We start from the raw sequence: 16,118 nt of genomic DNA, 5'->3' as shown, positions 1-16,118 counted from the left end.
ACCCGGGAGGCTGAGGCAGGAGAATGGCGTGAACCTGGGAGGCCGAGCTTGCGGTGAGCCGATATGGCGCCACTGCACTCCAGCCTGGGAGACAGCGAGACATCTGTCTCAAAAAAAAAAAAAAAAAAAAAAAAAAGAAGTAGTTGTCAGTGCTTCAACATTTATTTAACGATAATTTTTTTCTTTTTTTTTTTTTTTTTTTTTTTTTTTGAGACGGAGTCTTGCTCTGCCCCGCCCAGGCTTGGAGTGCAGTGGCCGGATCTCAGCTCACTGTGCAAGCTCCGCCTCCCGGGTTCACGCCATTCTCGCCTGTCTCAGCTCCCGAGTAGCTGGGACTACTGGCGCCCGCCTCGCCGCCCGGTTCTAGTTTTTTTGTATTTTTATATATGATGACGGCGGTTCACCGTATATAGTTCATTGTTGTATGGTCTTCGATCTCTCTGACCCCTCTATGTATTTTTCTCGCATGCCGTCTCGGCTCCAAAGTGCTGGGATACCAGGCTTGAAGCCACCCGCGCCCGGGCTGTATTTAATAATTTTTATTTAGTAAATATTAATTTAACATCTACGTGCCAGGCATGCTGCCAGCCTCTACCAACTCAAAAATGAATACAAGTAATTCCATCCACAAGAAATTCTCAATCTATGAACTCTTTGGTGTGCCAACAACTATATTAGTTGCCCGATATATTTGTTCGTTTATTTCTCACAGCCTTAAGAGGTAAAATTTCCTGTCCCCAGATAAGAAAAGTTAATTCAGGCCGGGCGCGGTGGCTCAAGCCTGTAATCCCAGCACTTTGGGAGGCCGAGACGGGCAGATCACAAGGTCAGAAGATCGAGACCATCCTGGCTAACACGGTGAAACCCCATCTCTACTAAAATACAAAAAACTAGCCTGGTGAGGTGGCGGGTGCCAGTAGTCTCAGCTAGCCGGGAGGCTGAGGCAAGAGAATGGCATGAACCCGGGAGGCGGAGCTTGCAGTGAGCTGAGATCCGGCCACTGCACTCCAGCCTGGGCGACAGAGCCAGACTCCGTCTCAAAAAAAAAAAAAAAAAAAAGTTAATTCAGAGATGTTAAATAAATTGCCCAGGGTTACAGAGTTACTAAACAGAGCAGTAGATTATAATTCTCTTTAGGACTCAAATCCATCTCATCAGCTGTCATCAAGATAAAAAAATAGTTCATCATTTAGATCAATATTCGATAATAATGTTCATTCTATTCCCTATCAGTAGACCTAGGTTCAAGTCCTGCTTTGGTGTTTATTGAGTAACCTGAAGCTTTTCCGTTTCTTCATTTGCTAAGTGGGAGAAGGGGCATCTCTGAGGACTGAGATAGCTAACTCTTCTTTCCTCCCAGAGCAAATTATATATACCACTGTGTATACTACTTGTCACTTTACATTGTAATAGTATTTGCCCATTTATCCCAGTATACTGTGAGTGCTTGAGGACCAGAATCTTTCTTCATGGCTTTTGTTTTCAGCATTACCTGCAGTGCCTGACACACATTTGGTGTTCAATAAAGGCTTTCTGCATAGATAAGTGCTTGAGAAGTGTCATTAGTGAGCTGAAATCCTTCAAAAGAGAGTTGTGAGAAAACAGAGAAATACTTCCATTAAGAACAAAAATCAAATCATTCAACAAGGATGGGAACATGAACTATTATTATAAAAGTTCTGTTTAAAATAAAGATTTCAAAAGCCAGGTGTAATGGTGTACACCTGTTGTCCCAGCTACTTGGGAGGCTGAGATGGGAGGATCACTAGAGGCCAGGAGTTCGAGGCTATAGCATGCTGTGATTACACCAGTGAATAGCCAGTGCACTCTAGCCTAGGCACCATAGTGAGACCTTGACTCTTAAAAAAAAAGAAAAGAAACTAAAATAGAGTTCATTTAAACAGAAAACAAGAATAGCTGAGTTTCTTATATTTAAAGTATATACTATTTTCAGCCCATATTTCACTTCTACGAGTCTGGAAAATCAGTTAAAATTCTGTTGTTTTGGGAAGCAGTTATAAATATTACTTATCCCAAATTGTCATTTGGGATAAGTTTTACAATACATGAAGAGCTTTAAATGTAGAATATCAGGGAAATAGCTTCAGACTAGGAGTTGGGAGATAGGGTTCCAGCCTCAGCCCTGGTCTCAGGCTGGCTCCAAGTAGACCTCACCTCTAGGCGTTAGCATCCTTCCTATGCAGTGAGGCAAGGTGGAACTTCTTAATTTTTAAGGTCCTACTAGCCCTAAAACTCCATCATAGAATTCTAAACATTTACAAAAGTTGTAGGAATGATAGAAAATCATCTTCACTTTATTAGTAAGCACTTAAGCTTGTCTATAATGTGTGTTTTAAATTTTATTATGAAAATTTCAAATGTATATACAAAGGTAGAGGTTTACTCCTATGGATACAGGAACTCCCTAGATTCAGTAATTTATAATATATATTTTTAAACTGGAGGGTTTTGTCAACTAAGAGGAAAAACTTTTCCCAATTATAGACAATACCACAACATTACTACTGTGGAGACAACTTTAGAGCAGACTAAATTAATCAAATCTTGCTTTTGGTAATCCTTGTGATGGGAGTCAATTTTTTTTAACTTTTTGTTTTGAAGTAATTTAGAATTACAGAAAAGTTGCAAAACTAGTATAGAGTGTTCCCTTATATGCTTCACACAGCTTCCTGTAAATGTTAACATCTTACCTAATCACAGTACATTTATCAAAATCAGGAAGTTAACATTGATGTAGTACCAGTAACTGTTTTCCAGATCTTATTTGAATTTCACCAGTTACTACACTACTGTCGTTTTCTGGTCTAAGATCAAACTCAAGATCAAGATTGTATTTCCTTTTTTTTTTTTTTTTGAGATGGAGTCTTGCTCTGTCACCCAGGCTGGAGTGCAGTGATGCAATCTCAGCTCACTGCAACCTCCACCTCCTAGGTTCAAGTAATTCTCCTGTCTCAGCCTCCCACGTAGCTGGAACTATAGGCACATGCCACCATGCCTGATTTTTTATTTTTTATTTTTTTATTTTTTTTAATTTTTTTTTATTTTTATTTTTATTTTTTTTGAGACGGAGTCTTGCTCTGCCGCAGAGGCTGGAGTGCAAGTGGCCGGCTCTCAGCTCACTGCAAGCCTTCCCTCCTCCGGGTTTACGCCATTCTCCTGTCTCAGCCTCCCGGTAGTCTGGGACTACAGGCGCCGCCTCTCCGCCCGCGCTAGTTTTTTGTATTTGTTTAGTAGAGACAGGGTTTCACCAGGTTAGCAAGGATGGTCTCGATCTTCCTGACCCTCATGAAATCCGCACCGTCTCGGCCTCTCCAAAGTGGAGTGCTGGGATTACAGGCTTGAGCCACCGCGCCCGGCCGATTTTTAATTTTTTTAGAGACATGGTTTTACCATGTTGTTCAGGCTGGTCTCGAACTCTTGACCTCAGGTGATCCACCTGCCTCAGCCTCCCGAAGTGCTGGGATTACAGGCGTGAGCCACCACACCCAGCCTACTCTACTATTTTGAATACAACTGACCATTTTGTAGAATATCCCTCAATTTGGGTTTCTGGGATGTTTTTAATTAGATTGAGGTTATGCATTTTTTAAAAATACCACTGAAGTGATGTTGTACCTTTCATCATTATCAAGAGGTACATGATACTGATGTCTCATTACTGGTGATGTTACCTTAGAACACTGGGTTAAGGTGGGAAACCATGTTTCACTACTGCAAAGTTACTATTTTCCTTTTGTAATTTAAAAGCATTAGGAGGGAAGTACTATCTTGTTTTATATCACAGCTTTACACACTCATTTTGACATTTGTTGATTTTTGAATGCAACAGTTATTACTGTGCCTTTTGACTAATGGTAAATTCTCTATTGCTGTTATTCTCACTCCATTAATTTGAATCCTACCATATATTTATTCAGTTGATTGATATCATTATGGACCTGTGTATACTTATTCTGTAAGTTATTATGCATTACTATTCGTATTTATTTTGTTGATCCGATTGTCCCAGATTTGGCCATTGGAAACTCCTTTGAGCTTGTTTTTGTGTCCTTTCAATATTATCCCCATTTTTTTAAAGCACTTCCTTACTTTCTGGTACCACAAGACACTCATGGCTCATCTTAAAATTTTCCTGCCCCACACCTGGAACTGACCATTTCTCCAAAGAGCCCTGATTCCTTTTATTGGAGAAAGGCATTTAGAAACTGAGATCTGAGTGCTAGGTTTGCTCCTGCTATGAGATGTCATCATTCCTAGACCCTCTTAGCAGACAGAGAGATAGAGAACATACGAACCTCAACATACGTACATATACATCTGTATGTATTTCTACATCAGCCTGTGTGTGTGTATAGTGGTGGTTGTTGTTTTGTTTTGTTTTTTTTGGAGACAGAGTCTTACTCTGTCACCCAGACTGGAGTGCAGTGGTGCAATCTCAGCTCACTGCAACTGCCGCCCCCCAGGTTCAAGTGATTCTCCTGTCTCAGTCTCCGGAGTAGCTGGGATTACAGGTGCCCTCCACCACGCCCAGATATTTTTTGTATTTTCAGTAGAGATGGGGTTTCACCATGTTGGCCAGGCTGGTCTCGAACTCCTGACCTTGTGGTCTGCCTGCCTCGGCCTCCCAAAGTGCTAGGATTACAGGAATGAGCCACCGCACCTGGCCAGCCTGTATATATATGTGAAAAACCATGAATACTCACTGGCAGTTGCAGTTCCAGTTCCAATCCAGCACCGCAAGTTTACTTGCCCTTTGCTCATTTGAAACTCCATTCTCCAGAAGTGAGAAAGTGCTCTTATTCTCCACAGCATACTCATGGCTCCATCCTAGTGTATATGTAAGGTGGTTTTAGAATTGCTAACCTAGACCCCTGTGACAAACTGACTTTAGAAAATATTTGTGTATAGTACCTTTTGTCATTGGCCTTATAGTATATTCAAAACACTTGCTTTCCAACTGAGGTAACTTCTTTCTTCCCCACCCCCTTCAATGTGATTGTGTTATTCAGTTGTAACAAATTGTTCATTTGTTACTGTTTATATTCCATTTTGGGTTCCTGCCATGCTCTGGTTAATTTTAATTATTTGTTTTATTTTGGATATTTGAATATCCAAATATTCAAATGGATTTTGGATATTTTGGATTTGAAACATTATCATGATTTTAAACTATACAAAAAACAATATACTCAAAAGTGTCATTTCCCCCCTCATCCCTATTAACCTGTTCCCATTTCCCCATTATTTCCACCCTATTCCAGTCTCATTAGTTATATCATTAGATCCTGGGTTTTCTTCCTGTATTTTATTATGTTTTATGTCATTTTATTTTTTCTGTTTCTGTCAACAAAGGGAGCCAGGTATGGTGGCTCACACCTGTAATCCCAGCAATTTGGGAGGCTGAGGCAGGAGGATGGCTTGACCTCAAGAATTTGAGACCATCCTGAGCAACATAGAGACCTTGTCTCTACAAAAAATTTAACATTTAGCCACGTGTGATAGCACATGCCTCTAGCCCCAGCTACCCAGAAGGCTGAGGCAGGAGGATCTCTTGAGCCCAGGAGTTCAAGGCTGCAGAGAGTTGTGATCATGCCACTTGTACTCCAGCCTGGGCAACAGAACAAGGCTCTGTCTCCGTTTAAAAAAAGAAAAAAAGAAAGAACAAAAGAAAGGGCAATGACTAATCTTTTGTCTTTCATCTTGATAGAATGTACTTTCCTGGGAAATTTTAGAGTAAATGGTTGATTTTACTTTTTCACTCAAAAGACTTCCTTGGTTTTCTGGAACAAATCTATTTTATAGAAATTTATTGTGATATACTTTCATTTGTCAAGGTTAAAATGTCCTGGTTTTTCCTCCTTTAAACAAGTTAGCTATCTAGGGGAGGAGAACAAAGATTACCCTAAAGGTGGTCCCTGTTCAAAACCAAGATCACCTTGTTCTTTTTGAAATCTTCTCAGTCTTTACTGGTTTGCCTTTTCTTTATAGCATCACCAGATACACTTAGATGTGAAACCAGATATAAAACCTGGAACTAGGCTAGGTGCGGTGGCTCATGCCTGTAATCCCAGCACTTTGGGAGGCCGAAGCGGGCAGATCACCTGAGGTCAGGAATTCAAGACCCGTCTGACCAACATGGCAAAACCCCATCTCTACTAAAAATACAAAAAATTAGCTTGGAGTGGTGGTGGGCACCTGTAATCCCAGCTATTTGGGAGACTGAGGCAGGAGAATCACTTGATCCTGGGATGCGGACGTTGCAGTGAGCGGAGATCGCACCACTGCACTCCAGCCTGACAGAGTGAAACTCCGTCTCAAATAAATAAATAAAATAAAACCTGGAACTAAAGTCAGCTGTAGAGTGAACAAGAACAATAGACACTGATCACCCATTACAATATGTTGTTATAGATACGTGATTTACTAAATTTCTGCCATTTCTGTGTAAAGAGACAATGAAGTGGTGTGGAGGAGGGGACAGATAGGCTTTGAAAGTGATGGACTTGAGTTTTGAATCTTGGAATTGCTCCCTGATATTTTTATGACTTTAGACAAGTTACATAACTACCTGGAGCATCCAGTTTTTTTTAAATCTGTAAAATGGGAATAATTTCCACTCCCACAGGTTGTGTGACAGTGATATGGTTTGGCTATGTGCCTACCCAAATCTCATCTTGAATTGTAGTTCCTATGATCCCCACGTGTTGTGGGAAGGACCCAGTGGGAGGTAACTGAATCATGGGGGCAGTTTCTCCCGTGCGGTTCTCATAATAGAGTGAGTTCTCACGAGATCTGATGGTTTTACAAGTGTCTGGCAGGGAAACCCTGCTGGCCCTTCTGTCTCCTCCCGCCATGTGAAGAAGGGTATGTTTGCTTCCCCCTCTGCCATGATTGTAAGTTTCCTGAGGCTTCCCCAGCCATGTGAAACTAAGTCAGTTAAACCTCTTTTATTTATAAATTACCCAGTCTCGGGCAGTTCTTCATGGCAGCATGAGAATGGACTAATACAAATAGTTATGAACAAAAGTGTCAGACATTTAGTGGACACTTAATTTTTTCTGCCCTATATATTGTGTTTCACTAATTTGTTTTGCTTCCTTTTAATTGATGTAAGGAAAAAGATCCTTGACTCCTCTTCTTCTTTTTCTGTCGCCAAGGCTGGAGTGCAATGGCACATCTTAGCTCACTGCAACTGTGGCCTCCCAGGTTCAAGTGATTCTCCCACCTCATCCTCCTAAGTAGCTAGGACTGCAGTCACATACCACCACGCCCAGCTAATTTTTGTATTTTTAGCAAAGATGGGGTTTTGCCATGTTAGCCAGACTGATCTTGAACTCCTGACCTCAGGTGATCCACCCACCTTGGCCTCCCTAAGTATTGGGATTACAGGCGTGAGCCCTGTGCCTGGCTGTCTCCTCTTTTTCTTATCTACTACATGTCATCCATCAGCAAATCCTCTTGGCTCTACCATGGTTATTAGAGACCTCATTTGCCTTTAATAACCATCTTCAAATTAGTCATATATCTTTTTTTTTTTTTCTCGAGACGGAGTCTGGCTCTGTCGCCCAGGCTGGAGTGCAGTGGTGCGATCTTGGCTCACTGCAAGCTCTGCCTCCCGGGTTTATGCCATTCTCCTGCCTCAGCCTCCCGAGTAGCTGGAAGTACAGGCGCGCGCCACCTCGCCCGGTTGGGTTTTTTTTTGTATTTTTTAGTAGAGACGGGGTTTCACCGTGTTAGCCAGGATGGTCTCGATCTCCTGACGTTGTGATCCGCCCGTCTCGGCCTCCCAAAGTGCTGGGATTACAGGCTTGAGCCACCGCGCCCGGCCAATCATATATCTTAATAGAAATGTTATCTAACATATTTCTTTAGGTTCTGGGGGAAGAATAACATTATGGACTCAAAAAGGCTTTTCTGAATTGTAAACTTTTACTTCCTTTTCATGATTCGTCTGTGTATGGAGGAGATAACTTAGGTTAGTTTGATGGGATTTATTCTTTCTCAAAGAAATTTTGATTTTTACTCTTTATATGAGGATCCTAATGGTTGCAAATCAGTTTCTAGAATCTGTCCCACTTTTTCTTATGTCAGTTAAGATGACCATCTTTTAATTTTATTCAAAGTTTTCCTTTCATTTAAAAAGTTACTGTGTTCTAAAGTACTCTAATTGATATGATTATGATGACTGATACTTCAGTCCTTATACTTAAGTTTAATTGCAAGTCATGGCTACATTGCTACTTTTAAGCTTTGCGTTCTTAGAAAATCAAATCTGACTTACATAAGGTTCTAAATAGTTACCAATTACTCTTCCCCCATCCCCCAGTCTCTCACATCGTCTGATTTGTCAACTTTAGTGGTTGGAAGAGGCCCATCAAAATGCTGGCTGTATGTGGTTCTCTTGCCTCTCAGTACTTTCAGCCACATTTGAATGCAAAGAATGCAGATAGTCAGCAGTATTTTTAAATGTGAAATTTTCAACAGAGTGTTCTACAGGTTCCAGTTGTTGGCATACCTCCTTTCCCTCTCCAAATCTCACTGAAACGATAGATGGAGGGAGCAAAGATTTTCAAAAGAAGAAGAAGAAATCAATAATAGTGCTGGAAAGGGGAGGAATGTAACAGTGGATCAGAAATTATGGAGAATTTCTGGAATATGTAAAGTTGATGGAGTTGGACCAATGGAAACTAGTCTCAGCAAATCCAACCCAAGACAGGTGTAAAGAGGACTTATGCAGAGGTACATACTGTTCCTCTCAACAGGCTTAGGCAGAACTCCAAGCTCATAGTTAGCTGGTATGAGGCAGCCCAAGCAGGCTGTGCAGCAGTCATCAGGGTTGTTATAAAACAAGATGGAACAGCGGGGCCAGTAAACCTCCAGTGCAGTAGTTCTCAACTTTTCCTGAATTTAGAATTACCTAGGGAGCTTTTAAAAATTCTGACACCTAGACCAGTTAAATAAGAATCTCAAATCTCAGAAGATGGAACTCTAGGCACAAGTATTTTTTTTTTTTTTTAACTCCCAGATTAGTTTGCAGGCAAGGACTGAAAACTACTAGACTAGGGTCTGGCTGTGACTTTTTCTCCCAAGCTAAAACCAGTAAGACCAGGTCCTAAAATAAAATAGAAAATAATAAAATACATTTAAAAATAAATAATAAAATCAAATGTGCCTCAAAAGACTCCAAGTGTTAGGACTTAGACTAGGGAAAATGAATGTAGTTTTTGAAACCTTTTTGTTTTTTTTTGAGACAGAGTCTCACTCTGTCACTCAGGCTGTAGTGCAGTGGCACGATCTCAGCTCACTGCAAGCTGTGCCTCCTGGGTTCATGCCATTCTCCTGCCTCAGGCTCCCGAGTAGCTGGGACTACAGGTGCCTGCCACCAAGTCTGGCTAATTTTTTTGTATTTTTAGTAGAGACAGGGTTTTGCCACGTTTGCCAGGATGGACTCGATCTCCTGACCTTGTGATCCACCTGCCTTGGCCTCCCAAAGTGCTGGGATTACAGGCGTGAGCCACCACGCCCGGCCTTTTTTGAGCTTTTAAAACAAATTTAAAGGGGAAAAAAGTGAAAAGACAGCTTTTCATAGTAAATAATGCTAAAGTGTTCTGCTCCTGAAGTCAACTTTCCTGTGCCATCATGCCCAGCTCATAGTAAATGCTTAATAAATATTTGTGAAATCTTCACCCGTAGATCTCCTCAATCAGCCCATCCTTTTGCAGAAAGGCCTGCCATGGAAACATATCTAATTGCTTAGAAAAATGGTGCCAGCTAACTATAGTCATTTGATCATCCCAAATCCTTCCTTTATAATACAGCCAGACAACAAAGAATCATCAGCAAATCTCATGAAAAAAAAGCACCACTAAAGTGGACTAACAGAAGAAGAGAACTTTAAAAATACTAATTATTGTCTTCAGAAATTGTTAACAGGACATCAAATTCACAAGTAAAAAAGCCAACTTCCCTGAAAAAGGAAAGGGAGGACAAGAAAGTTTCTGGAAATTAGAGCATGATTAATCAAAACTGAAACTCAGAGGAAGGGTTGAAGAGCAAAATGGATAGTCCCTGAAATCTGGTGATCTGAAAGACAGCCAAGGGTTTCTCAGAACACAGGAAAAAAGAGGGATGAATAGTGAAAAAGAAATTAGAAGATATGGATAATAAATCCAGGAGAGGTAATATGCATCTAATCAAACATCTAATAGAAAATTTCCTATAGGCGATGAAAGAAAAACAGTCTTAAGATTGAAAGGGCCAGTTGATAGTGGTACCCAGGAGGAAGGAGTGATTTTTCACCCAGATACATCCTGGTGAAATTTCTGAATTCTGTAGCTTACAAGAAAATTCTGAACTCTTCCAAGAAAGAACAAGCTATGTGCAAAGGAATAAGAATCTTACTCATTACACCAAAGACAATGCTTTTGATCATTGTCTATAGCTATATGTATTTTGAACCTAGAATTCCATACTCAGCCAAACTATCATTTATGTACGAGAACAAAATTAACTTTTTGGAATTTGCAGACTCTTATTTTTGGAAAAAATACTGTGAGATGTACCAAAACAAACAAAAAAATAAGAAGCAACAACTCAAGGCATAAGAAACAGTAGCGAGAAAAAAAAAGTAATTCCCATATCAGATACATTTGTCCTGAAAGATCTCTGAAGCAGTAGAGCTGTAATGTTAAAAGTAATATTAATAATGAAACAGTCTGGACTGGGCACAGTGGCCCACACCCGTAATCCCCACACTTTGGGAGGGCGGGGTGGGTGCATCACTTGAGGCTGGGAGTTCGAGACCAGCCTGGCCAATATGACAAAACCCCATCTCTACTAAAAATACAAAATTTAGCAAGGTATGATGGCACATGCCTGTAATCTCAGCTACTCAAGAGGCTGAGGCAGGAGAATCACTTGAACCCAGGAGACAGAGGTGGCAGTGAGCCAAGATTATACCACTGCCTGGGTGACAGAGGGAGACTCTGTCTCAAAATAATAATAATAAAACAATAACAGTCTGGATTCTGGGTTATTTTAACAAAAGGTGGTGAGGGTAGGAAATGAAGAGGGGAAGGCAAAATTGTCTAAGATTATTTTATTTTTTAAAACATTTTTTGGCCAGGCGCAGTGCCTCACGCCTGTAATCCTAACACTTTGGGAGGCTGAAGCAGGCGAGTCATGAGGTCAGGAGATCAAGACCATCCTGGCTAACACGGCGAAATCCCATCTCTACTAAAAATACAAAAAATTAGCCGGGCGTGGTGGGGGCACCTGTAGTCCCAGCTACTTGGGAGGCTGAGGCAGGAGAATGGCGTGAACCCGGGAGGCAGAGCTCGCAGTGAGCTGAGATCATGCCCCTGCGCTCCAGCCTGGGCGACAGAGCAAGACTGTCTCAAAAAAAAAAAAAAAAAAAAAAAAATTTTTTTTGGAAATGAGGTCTTGCTCTGTCATCCAGGCTAGCATGCAGTGGCACAGTTGTGGCTCGTTGCAGCTCAACGTCCTGCCCTCAAGCCGTCCTCCCACCTCAGCCACCGGAGTAGCTGGGACTGCAGGTGCACACCCAGCTAACTTTTTTTTATCCTTCTAGAGACTTGGTCTTGCTATGTTGCTCAAGCTGGTCTTGAACTCCAGGGCTTAAGCGATCCACCTGCTGCAGCCTCCCAAGTAGTTGAGATTACAAGCTAGTGTACTACCACAACCAGCTGTCTTAATTTCTTGTTCCAGGGGAGATTATGCTGATTCTTTTATTTTATTTTATTTTATTTTTAAGATTCAGGGGAGACATGTGCCAGTTTGTTACATGGATATATTGTCTATAATGCTGAGGTTTGGGCTTCTATTGAACCCATCATCCAGATAGTGAACACAGAATATAGCCCTTGTACCTACCCCTCCATCCTTTTTCGCTTTTGGAGTCCCCAGTGTCTCTTGTCTCCATCTTTATGTCTGTGTGTACTCAGAGTTTAGCTCCTACTTATAAGTGAGAACAGGCAGTATTTGGTTTTCTGTTTCGTGTTAATTCAGTTAGGATAGTGGCCTCCAGCTGCATCTGTGTTGCTGCAGGGGACATCCTTTCATTCTTTTTTATGGCTGCATAGTATTTCATGGTGTATATGTACCACATTTTCTTTCTTTTTTTTTTTTTTTCTTTCAAGTCTGTCAAGCTATTCTTTACTTTGGAGAGAGGGCAGGGCAGAGTGCTCTGTCCTTCTTGGCAGTGGCTTTTGTCACGGTGGCCAGGACATTGCTCAGTTCCTCCCGCTTCCTCTTGGTGTGGATGTGCATCCCCACCCTTGTCTTGATGAACTTGAGGGCCCATTTGTCCTTGGAGACCTTCAGTAACTCCATGGTGCACGGCTCCTATGGGGTGAAGCCACACACCTCTCAGATCATATCCTGCACGAACTTGGTGTATTTGGTAAGGTGCCTGCCAGGGCGGCTGTGCCTGGGCTTCCTCACGTTCTTGTCACCTTGTGGCCCTTATTGAAGCCCACGGCCATAGGGTAGCACAGAGCCATGGCTGCTGCTCTCCAATGGTGGCCATAGTGGAAGGAAGCCCACATTTTATTTATCCAATCCACCGTAGATGGACACCTAGGTTGATTCTGTGTCTTTGCTACTAAGAATATAACTGTACTTAAGAGTAAGTGCTATGCTGGACATGGTGGCTCATGCCTGTAATCCCAGCACTTTGGGAGGCCAAGGTGGAAAGATCACTTGAGCCCAGGAGTTTGAGACCAAACTGGGCAACGTAGTAAGACCCCATTTCTACAGAAAAAAAAAAAAAAAAGCCAGGCATGGTGGTGCATGCCTGTAGTGCCGGCTACTCAGGAGGCTGTAGTGGGAGGATCATTTGAGTCACATTTATACCACTGCACTCTAACCTGGACAATAAAGCTAAACCCTATCTCAAAACAAAACAAGCTGGATGCGGTGGCTCATGCCTGTAATCCTAGCACTTTGGGAGGCCGAGGTAGGTGGATCATTTGAGGTCAGGAGTTTAAGACCAGCCTGGCCAATATGGTGAAACCCTGCCTCTACTAAAAATACAAAAATTAGCCAGGCGTGGTGGCGGGCACCTGTAGTCCCAGCTACTTGGGAGGCTTAGGCAGGAGAATTGCTTGAACCTGGGAGGTGGAGGTTGTAGTGAGCTAAGATCGTGCCACTGCACTCCAGCCTGGGCAACAGAGTGAAACTCGGTCTCAAAAACACACACACACACACAATGCTGCAGTAAACATGTCAGTGCAAATGCCAGCTCTCTTTCTGATGGAACGATTTCTTTTCCTTTGGTTGTATACCCAGTAATGGATTGCTGGGTCAAATGGTAGTTTGATTTTTAGTTCTTTGAGAAATTTCCAAACTGCTTTCCACAGGAGTTGAACAGATTTCCATTCTCATCAACAGTGTTTAAGCATTCCCTTTTCTCCACAACCTTGCCAACATCTGTTATTTTTTGATTTTTTAATAATAGTCATTCTGACTCAGGTGTGAGATGGTATCTCGTTATGGTTTTGATGTGCATTTCTCTGATGATTAGTGATGTTGAGCATTTTTTCCATGTTCGTTGACTGCTGCTTCGTGTCTTTTGCCTACTTTTTAATGGGGCTATTTATTTTTTTCTTGTTGATTTAAGTTCTTTATAGATTCTGGATATTAGTCCTTTGTCAGATGCATAATATGCAAATGTTTTCTCCCATTCTGTAGTTTGTCCGTGTGCTTTGTTGGTAGTTTATTTTGCTGTGCTGAAGCTCTTTAGTTTAATTAGGTCCCAACTGTCAGGTTTTTTTTGTTGCATTTGATTTTGGGGACTTAGTCATAAATTCTTTGCCCAGGCAATGTCCGGAAGAGTATTTTCTAGGTTTTCTTCTGGGATTTATATAGTTTGAAGCCTTACATTTAAGCCTTTAATCCGTCTTGAGTTTGTTTTTATATATGGTGAGAGGTAGAGGGTCTGGTTTCCTATTTGGATGCCTTTTATTTCTTTCTCTTGCCTGATTGCTCAGGCTAGGACTTGCCGTATACCGATTGCTGTGGCTCAGTACCATGCCGAATAGGAGTTGTAAGAGTGGACACCCTTTTTTTGTTCCAGTTCTTAGGTGGAATGCTTCCAACTTTTGCCCGTTCGGTATGATATTGACAGCTCAGTGCGGTGGTTCACACCTGTAATCCCAGGACTTTGGAGGACCGAGGCAGGAGGATTGCATGAGCCTAGAAGTTCAAGACGAGCCTGGGCAGCATAGTGAAACCTTGTCTCTACAAAAAATAAAAAAAATTAGCCGCACATAGTGGCATGCCCCTGTAGTCCCAGCTTACTTGGGAGGCTGATGCAGGAGGATCACTTGAGCATGGGTGATAGAGGCTTCGGTGAGTTATGGTTGCACCACTGCACTCCAGCCTGGGCAATGGAATAAGACCTTGTCTCAAAAAAAAAAAAAAAAAAAAGATATTGTCATAGGCGGCTCTTACTATTTTGAAGTATGTTCCTTTGATGCTTAGTTTATTGAGGGTTTTTTTTATAATGAAGGGATGTTGGATTTTATTGAATGCTTTATGCTGATTGATTCTGAACATTGATAAATATATGTGTGTGTGTATATATATATATATCTTTAAATGATTTGTTCAGACTTTAATGGAAAGTACTAGTAAGAATAGCATGTAGAATTTCCAAACCACTCCATGTAGAGTGGGGAAATAGAGGAACAAGGAAAACTTCATCAGTTGAGCGAAAGTTGTTTTAAAAAAATGAGAAAACACTGGCCGGGTGTGGTGGCTCAGGCCTATAATCCCAGCACTTTGGGAGGCCAAGGCAGGCAGATCATGAGGTCAGGAGATTGAGACCATCCTGGCTAACATGGTGAAACCCCGTCTCTACTAAAATACAAAAAATTAGCTGGGCGTGGTGGCGGGCGCCTGTAGTCCCAGCTACTCGGGAGGCTGAGGCAGGAGAATGATGTGAACCTGGGAGGCAGAGGTTGTAGTGAGCTGAGATCGTGCCACTGCACTCCAGCCTGGGTGACAGAGCGAGACTCTGTCTCAAAAAAAAAAAAAAAAAAAAAAAAACATTGTGTAGAAAACCTAAGACAAGAATAAAACCACTCATGTCAGTGATTACAAAAAATATGAATGGGATAAAGTCACCTATTAAAGGCAAAAGGTCTTATAAAGTGAGAACAACAACAATGTCTAGCTACGTGTTCTTTATAAATGAAACACCAAAAATGTACCAAAAATTGAAAATAGAGGAAAGATTACATCTGCCCATATTGAGATCTGATGGAGCTGTGAGACTTTACGTTTTTGTTTTTCATATGCTTTTGAAGTATTTATGAATGTCCTGGGATATAAGTCCAGGAATAGAGAGCAAATTCTTGGAACCACTTTATTATATGTTTTCACAAAATAATGTAATAACGGTACTTGGTCTAAAGTGGCCAGTGTTCATTCTTTCAAATATTTTGGATTTATATAATTTCTTTCTTCCAAAAAGGTATCTTCAAGTCTTCAGGTAGAATAAAATCATAGTAGAAAATAAGTCTTTCTGGCCAGCCATGGTGGCTCACACTTGTAATCCCAACACTTCGGGAAGCCAAGGTGGGAGGATTGCTTGAGGCCAGGAGTACGAGACCAGCCTGGCAATATGGTGAGACCCCATTCTTAACAACAACAACAACAAAATAGCCAGGCATGGTGGTGTGTGCCTATAGTCCCAGCTACTAGGGAGGCTGAGGAAAGAGAATAGCTTGAGTCTACAAGTGTGAGGCTGCAATGAGCCATGATCACACCACTGCACTCCAGGCTGGGCAACAGAGTGAGACCCCCAACTCAAAACAAAAAAATAAAGAGGCCGGGCACAGTGGCTCACACCTGTAATCCCAGCACTTTGGGAGGCCGAGGCAGGAGGATCACATGAGGTCAGAAGTTCAAGACCAGCCTGGCCAACATGGCGAAACCCTGTCTCTACTAAAAACACAAAAATTAGCTGGGCATGGTGGTCCCAGCTACTCGGGAGTCTGAATGAGAATTCCTTGAACTCAGGAGGCAGAGGTTGCAGTAAGTTGAGGTTGTAGTGAGGCAAGATCACACCACTA

At 41.8% G+C, this 16,118-nt stretch overlaps 1 protein-coding gene and 1 pseudogene across 1 annotated transcript in view; one reads left to right on the top strand and one right to left on the bottom strand.

The window, feature by feature from the left end:
* The window catches only part of FKBP5 (FKBP prolyl isomerase 5), a 117,271-nt gene that overhangs the window by 69,209 nt on the left and 31,944 nt on the right, over positions 1-16,118 (top strand). The gene's annotated exons all lie outside the window — the stretch shown is intronic.
* On the bottom strand, positions 12,127-12,739 carry LOC108528320 (60S ribosomal protein L36 pseudogene; annotated as a pseudogene).

This window comes from Rhinopithecus bieti, unplaced genomic scaffold (genome assembly GCF_001698545.2).
Source record: "Rhinopithecus bieti isolate Rb0 unplaced genomic scaffold, ASM169854v2 scaffold_4553, whole genome shotgun sequence".
Lineage (NCBI taxonomy): Eukaryota > Metazoa > Chordata > Mammalia > Primates > Cercopithecidae > Rhinopithecus > Rhinopithecus bieti.
The sequence above is the reverse complement of the archived record's forward strand: the minus strand, read 5'-3'. Positions and strand labels throughout refer to the sequence as shown.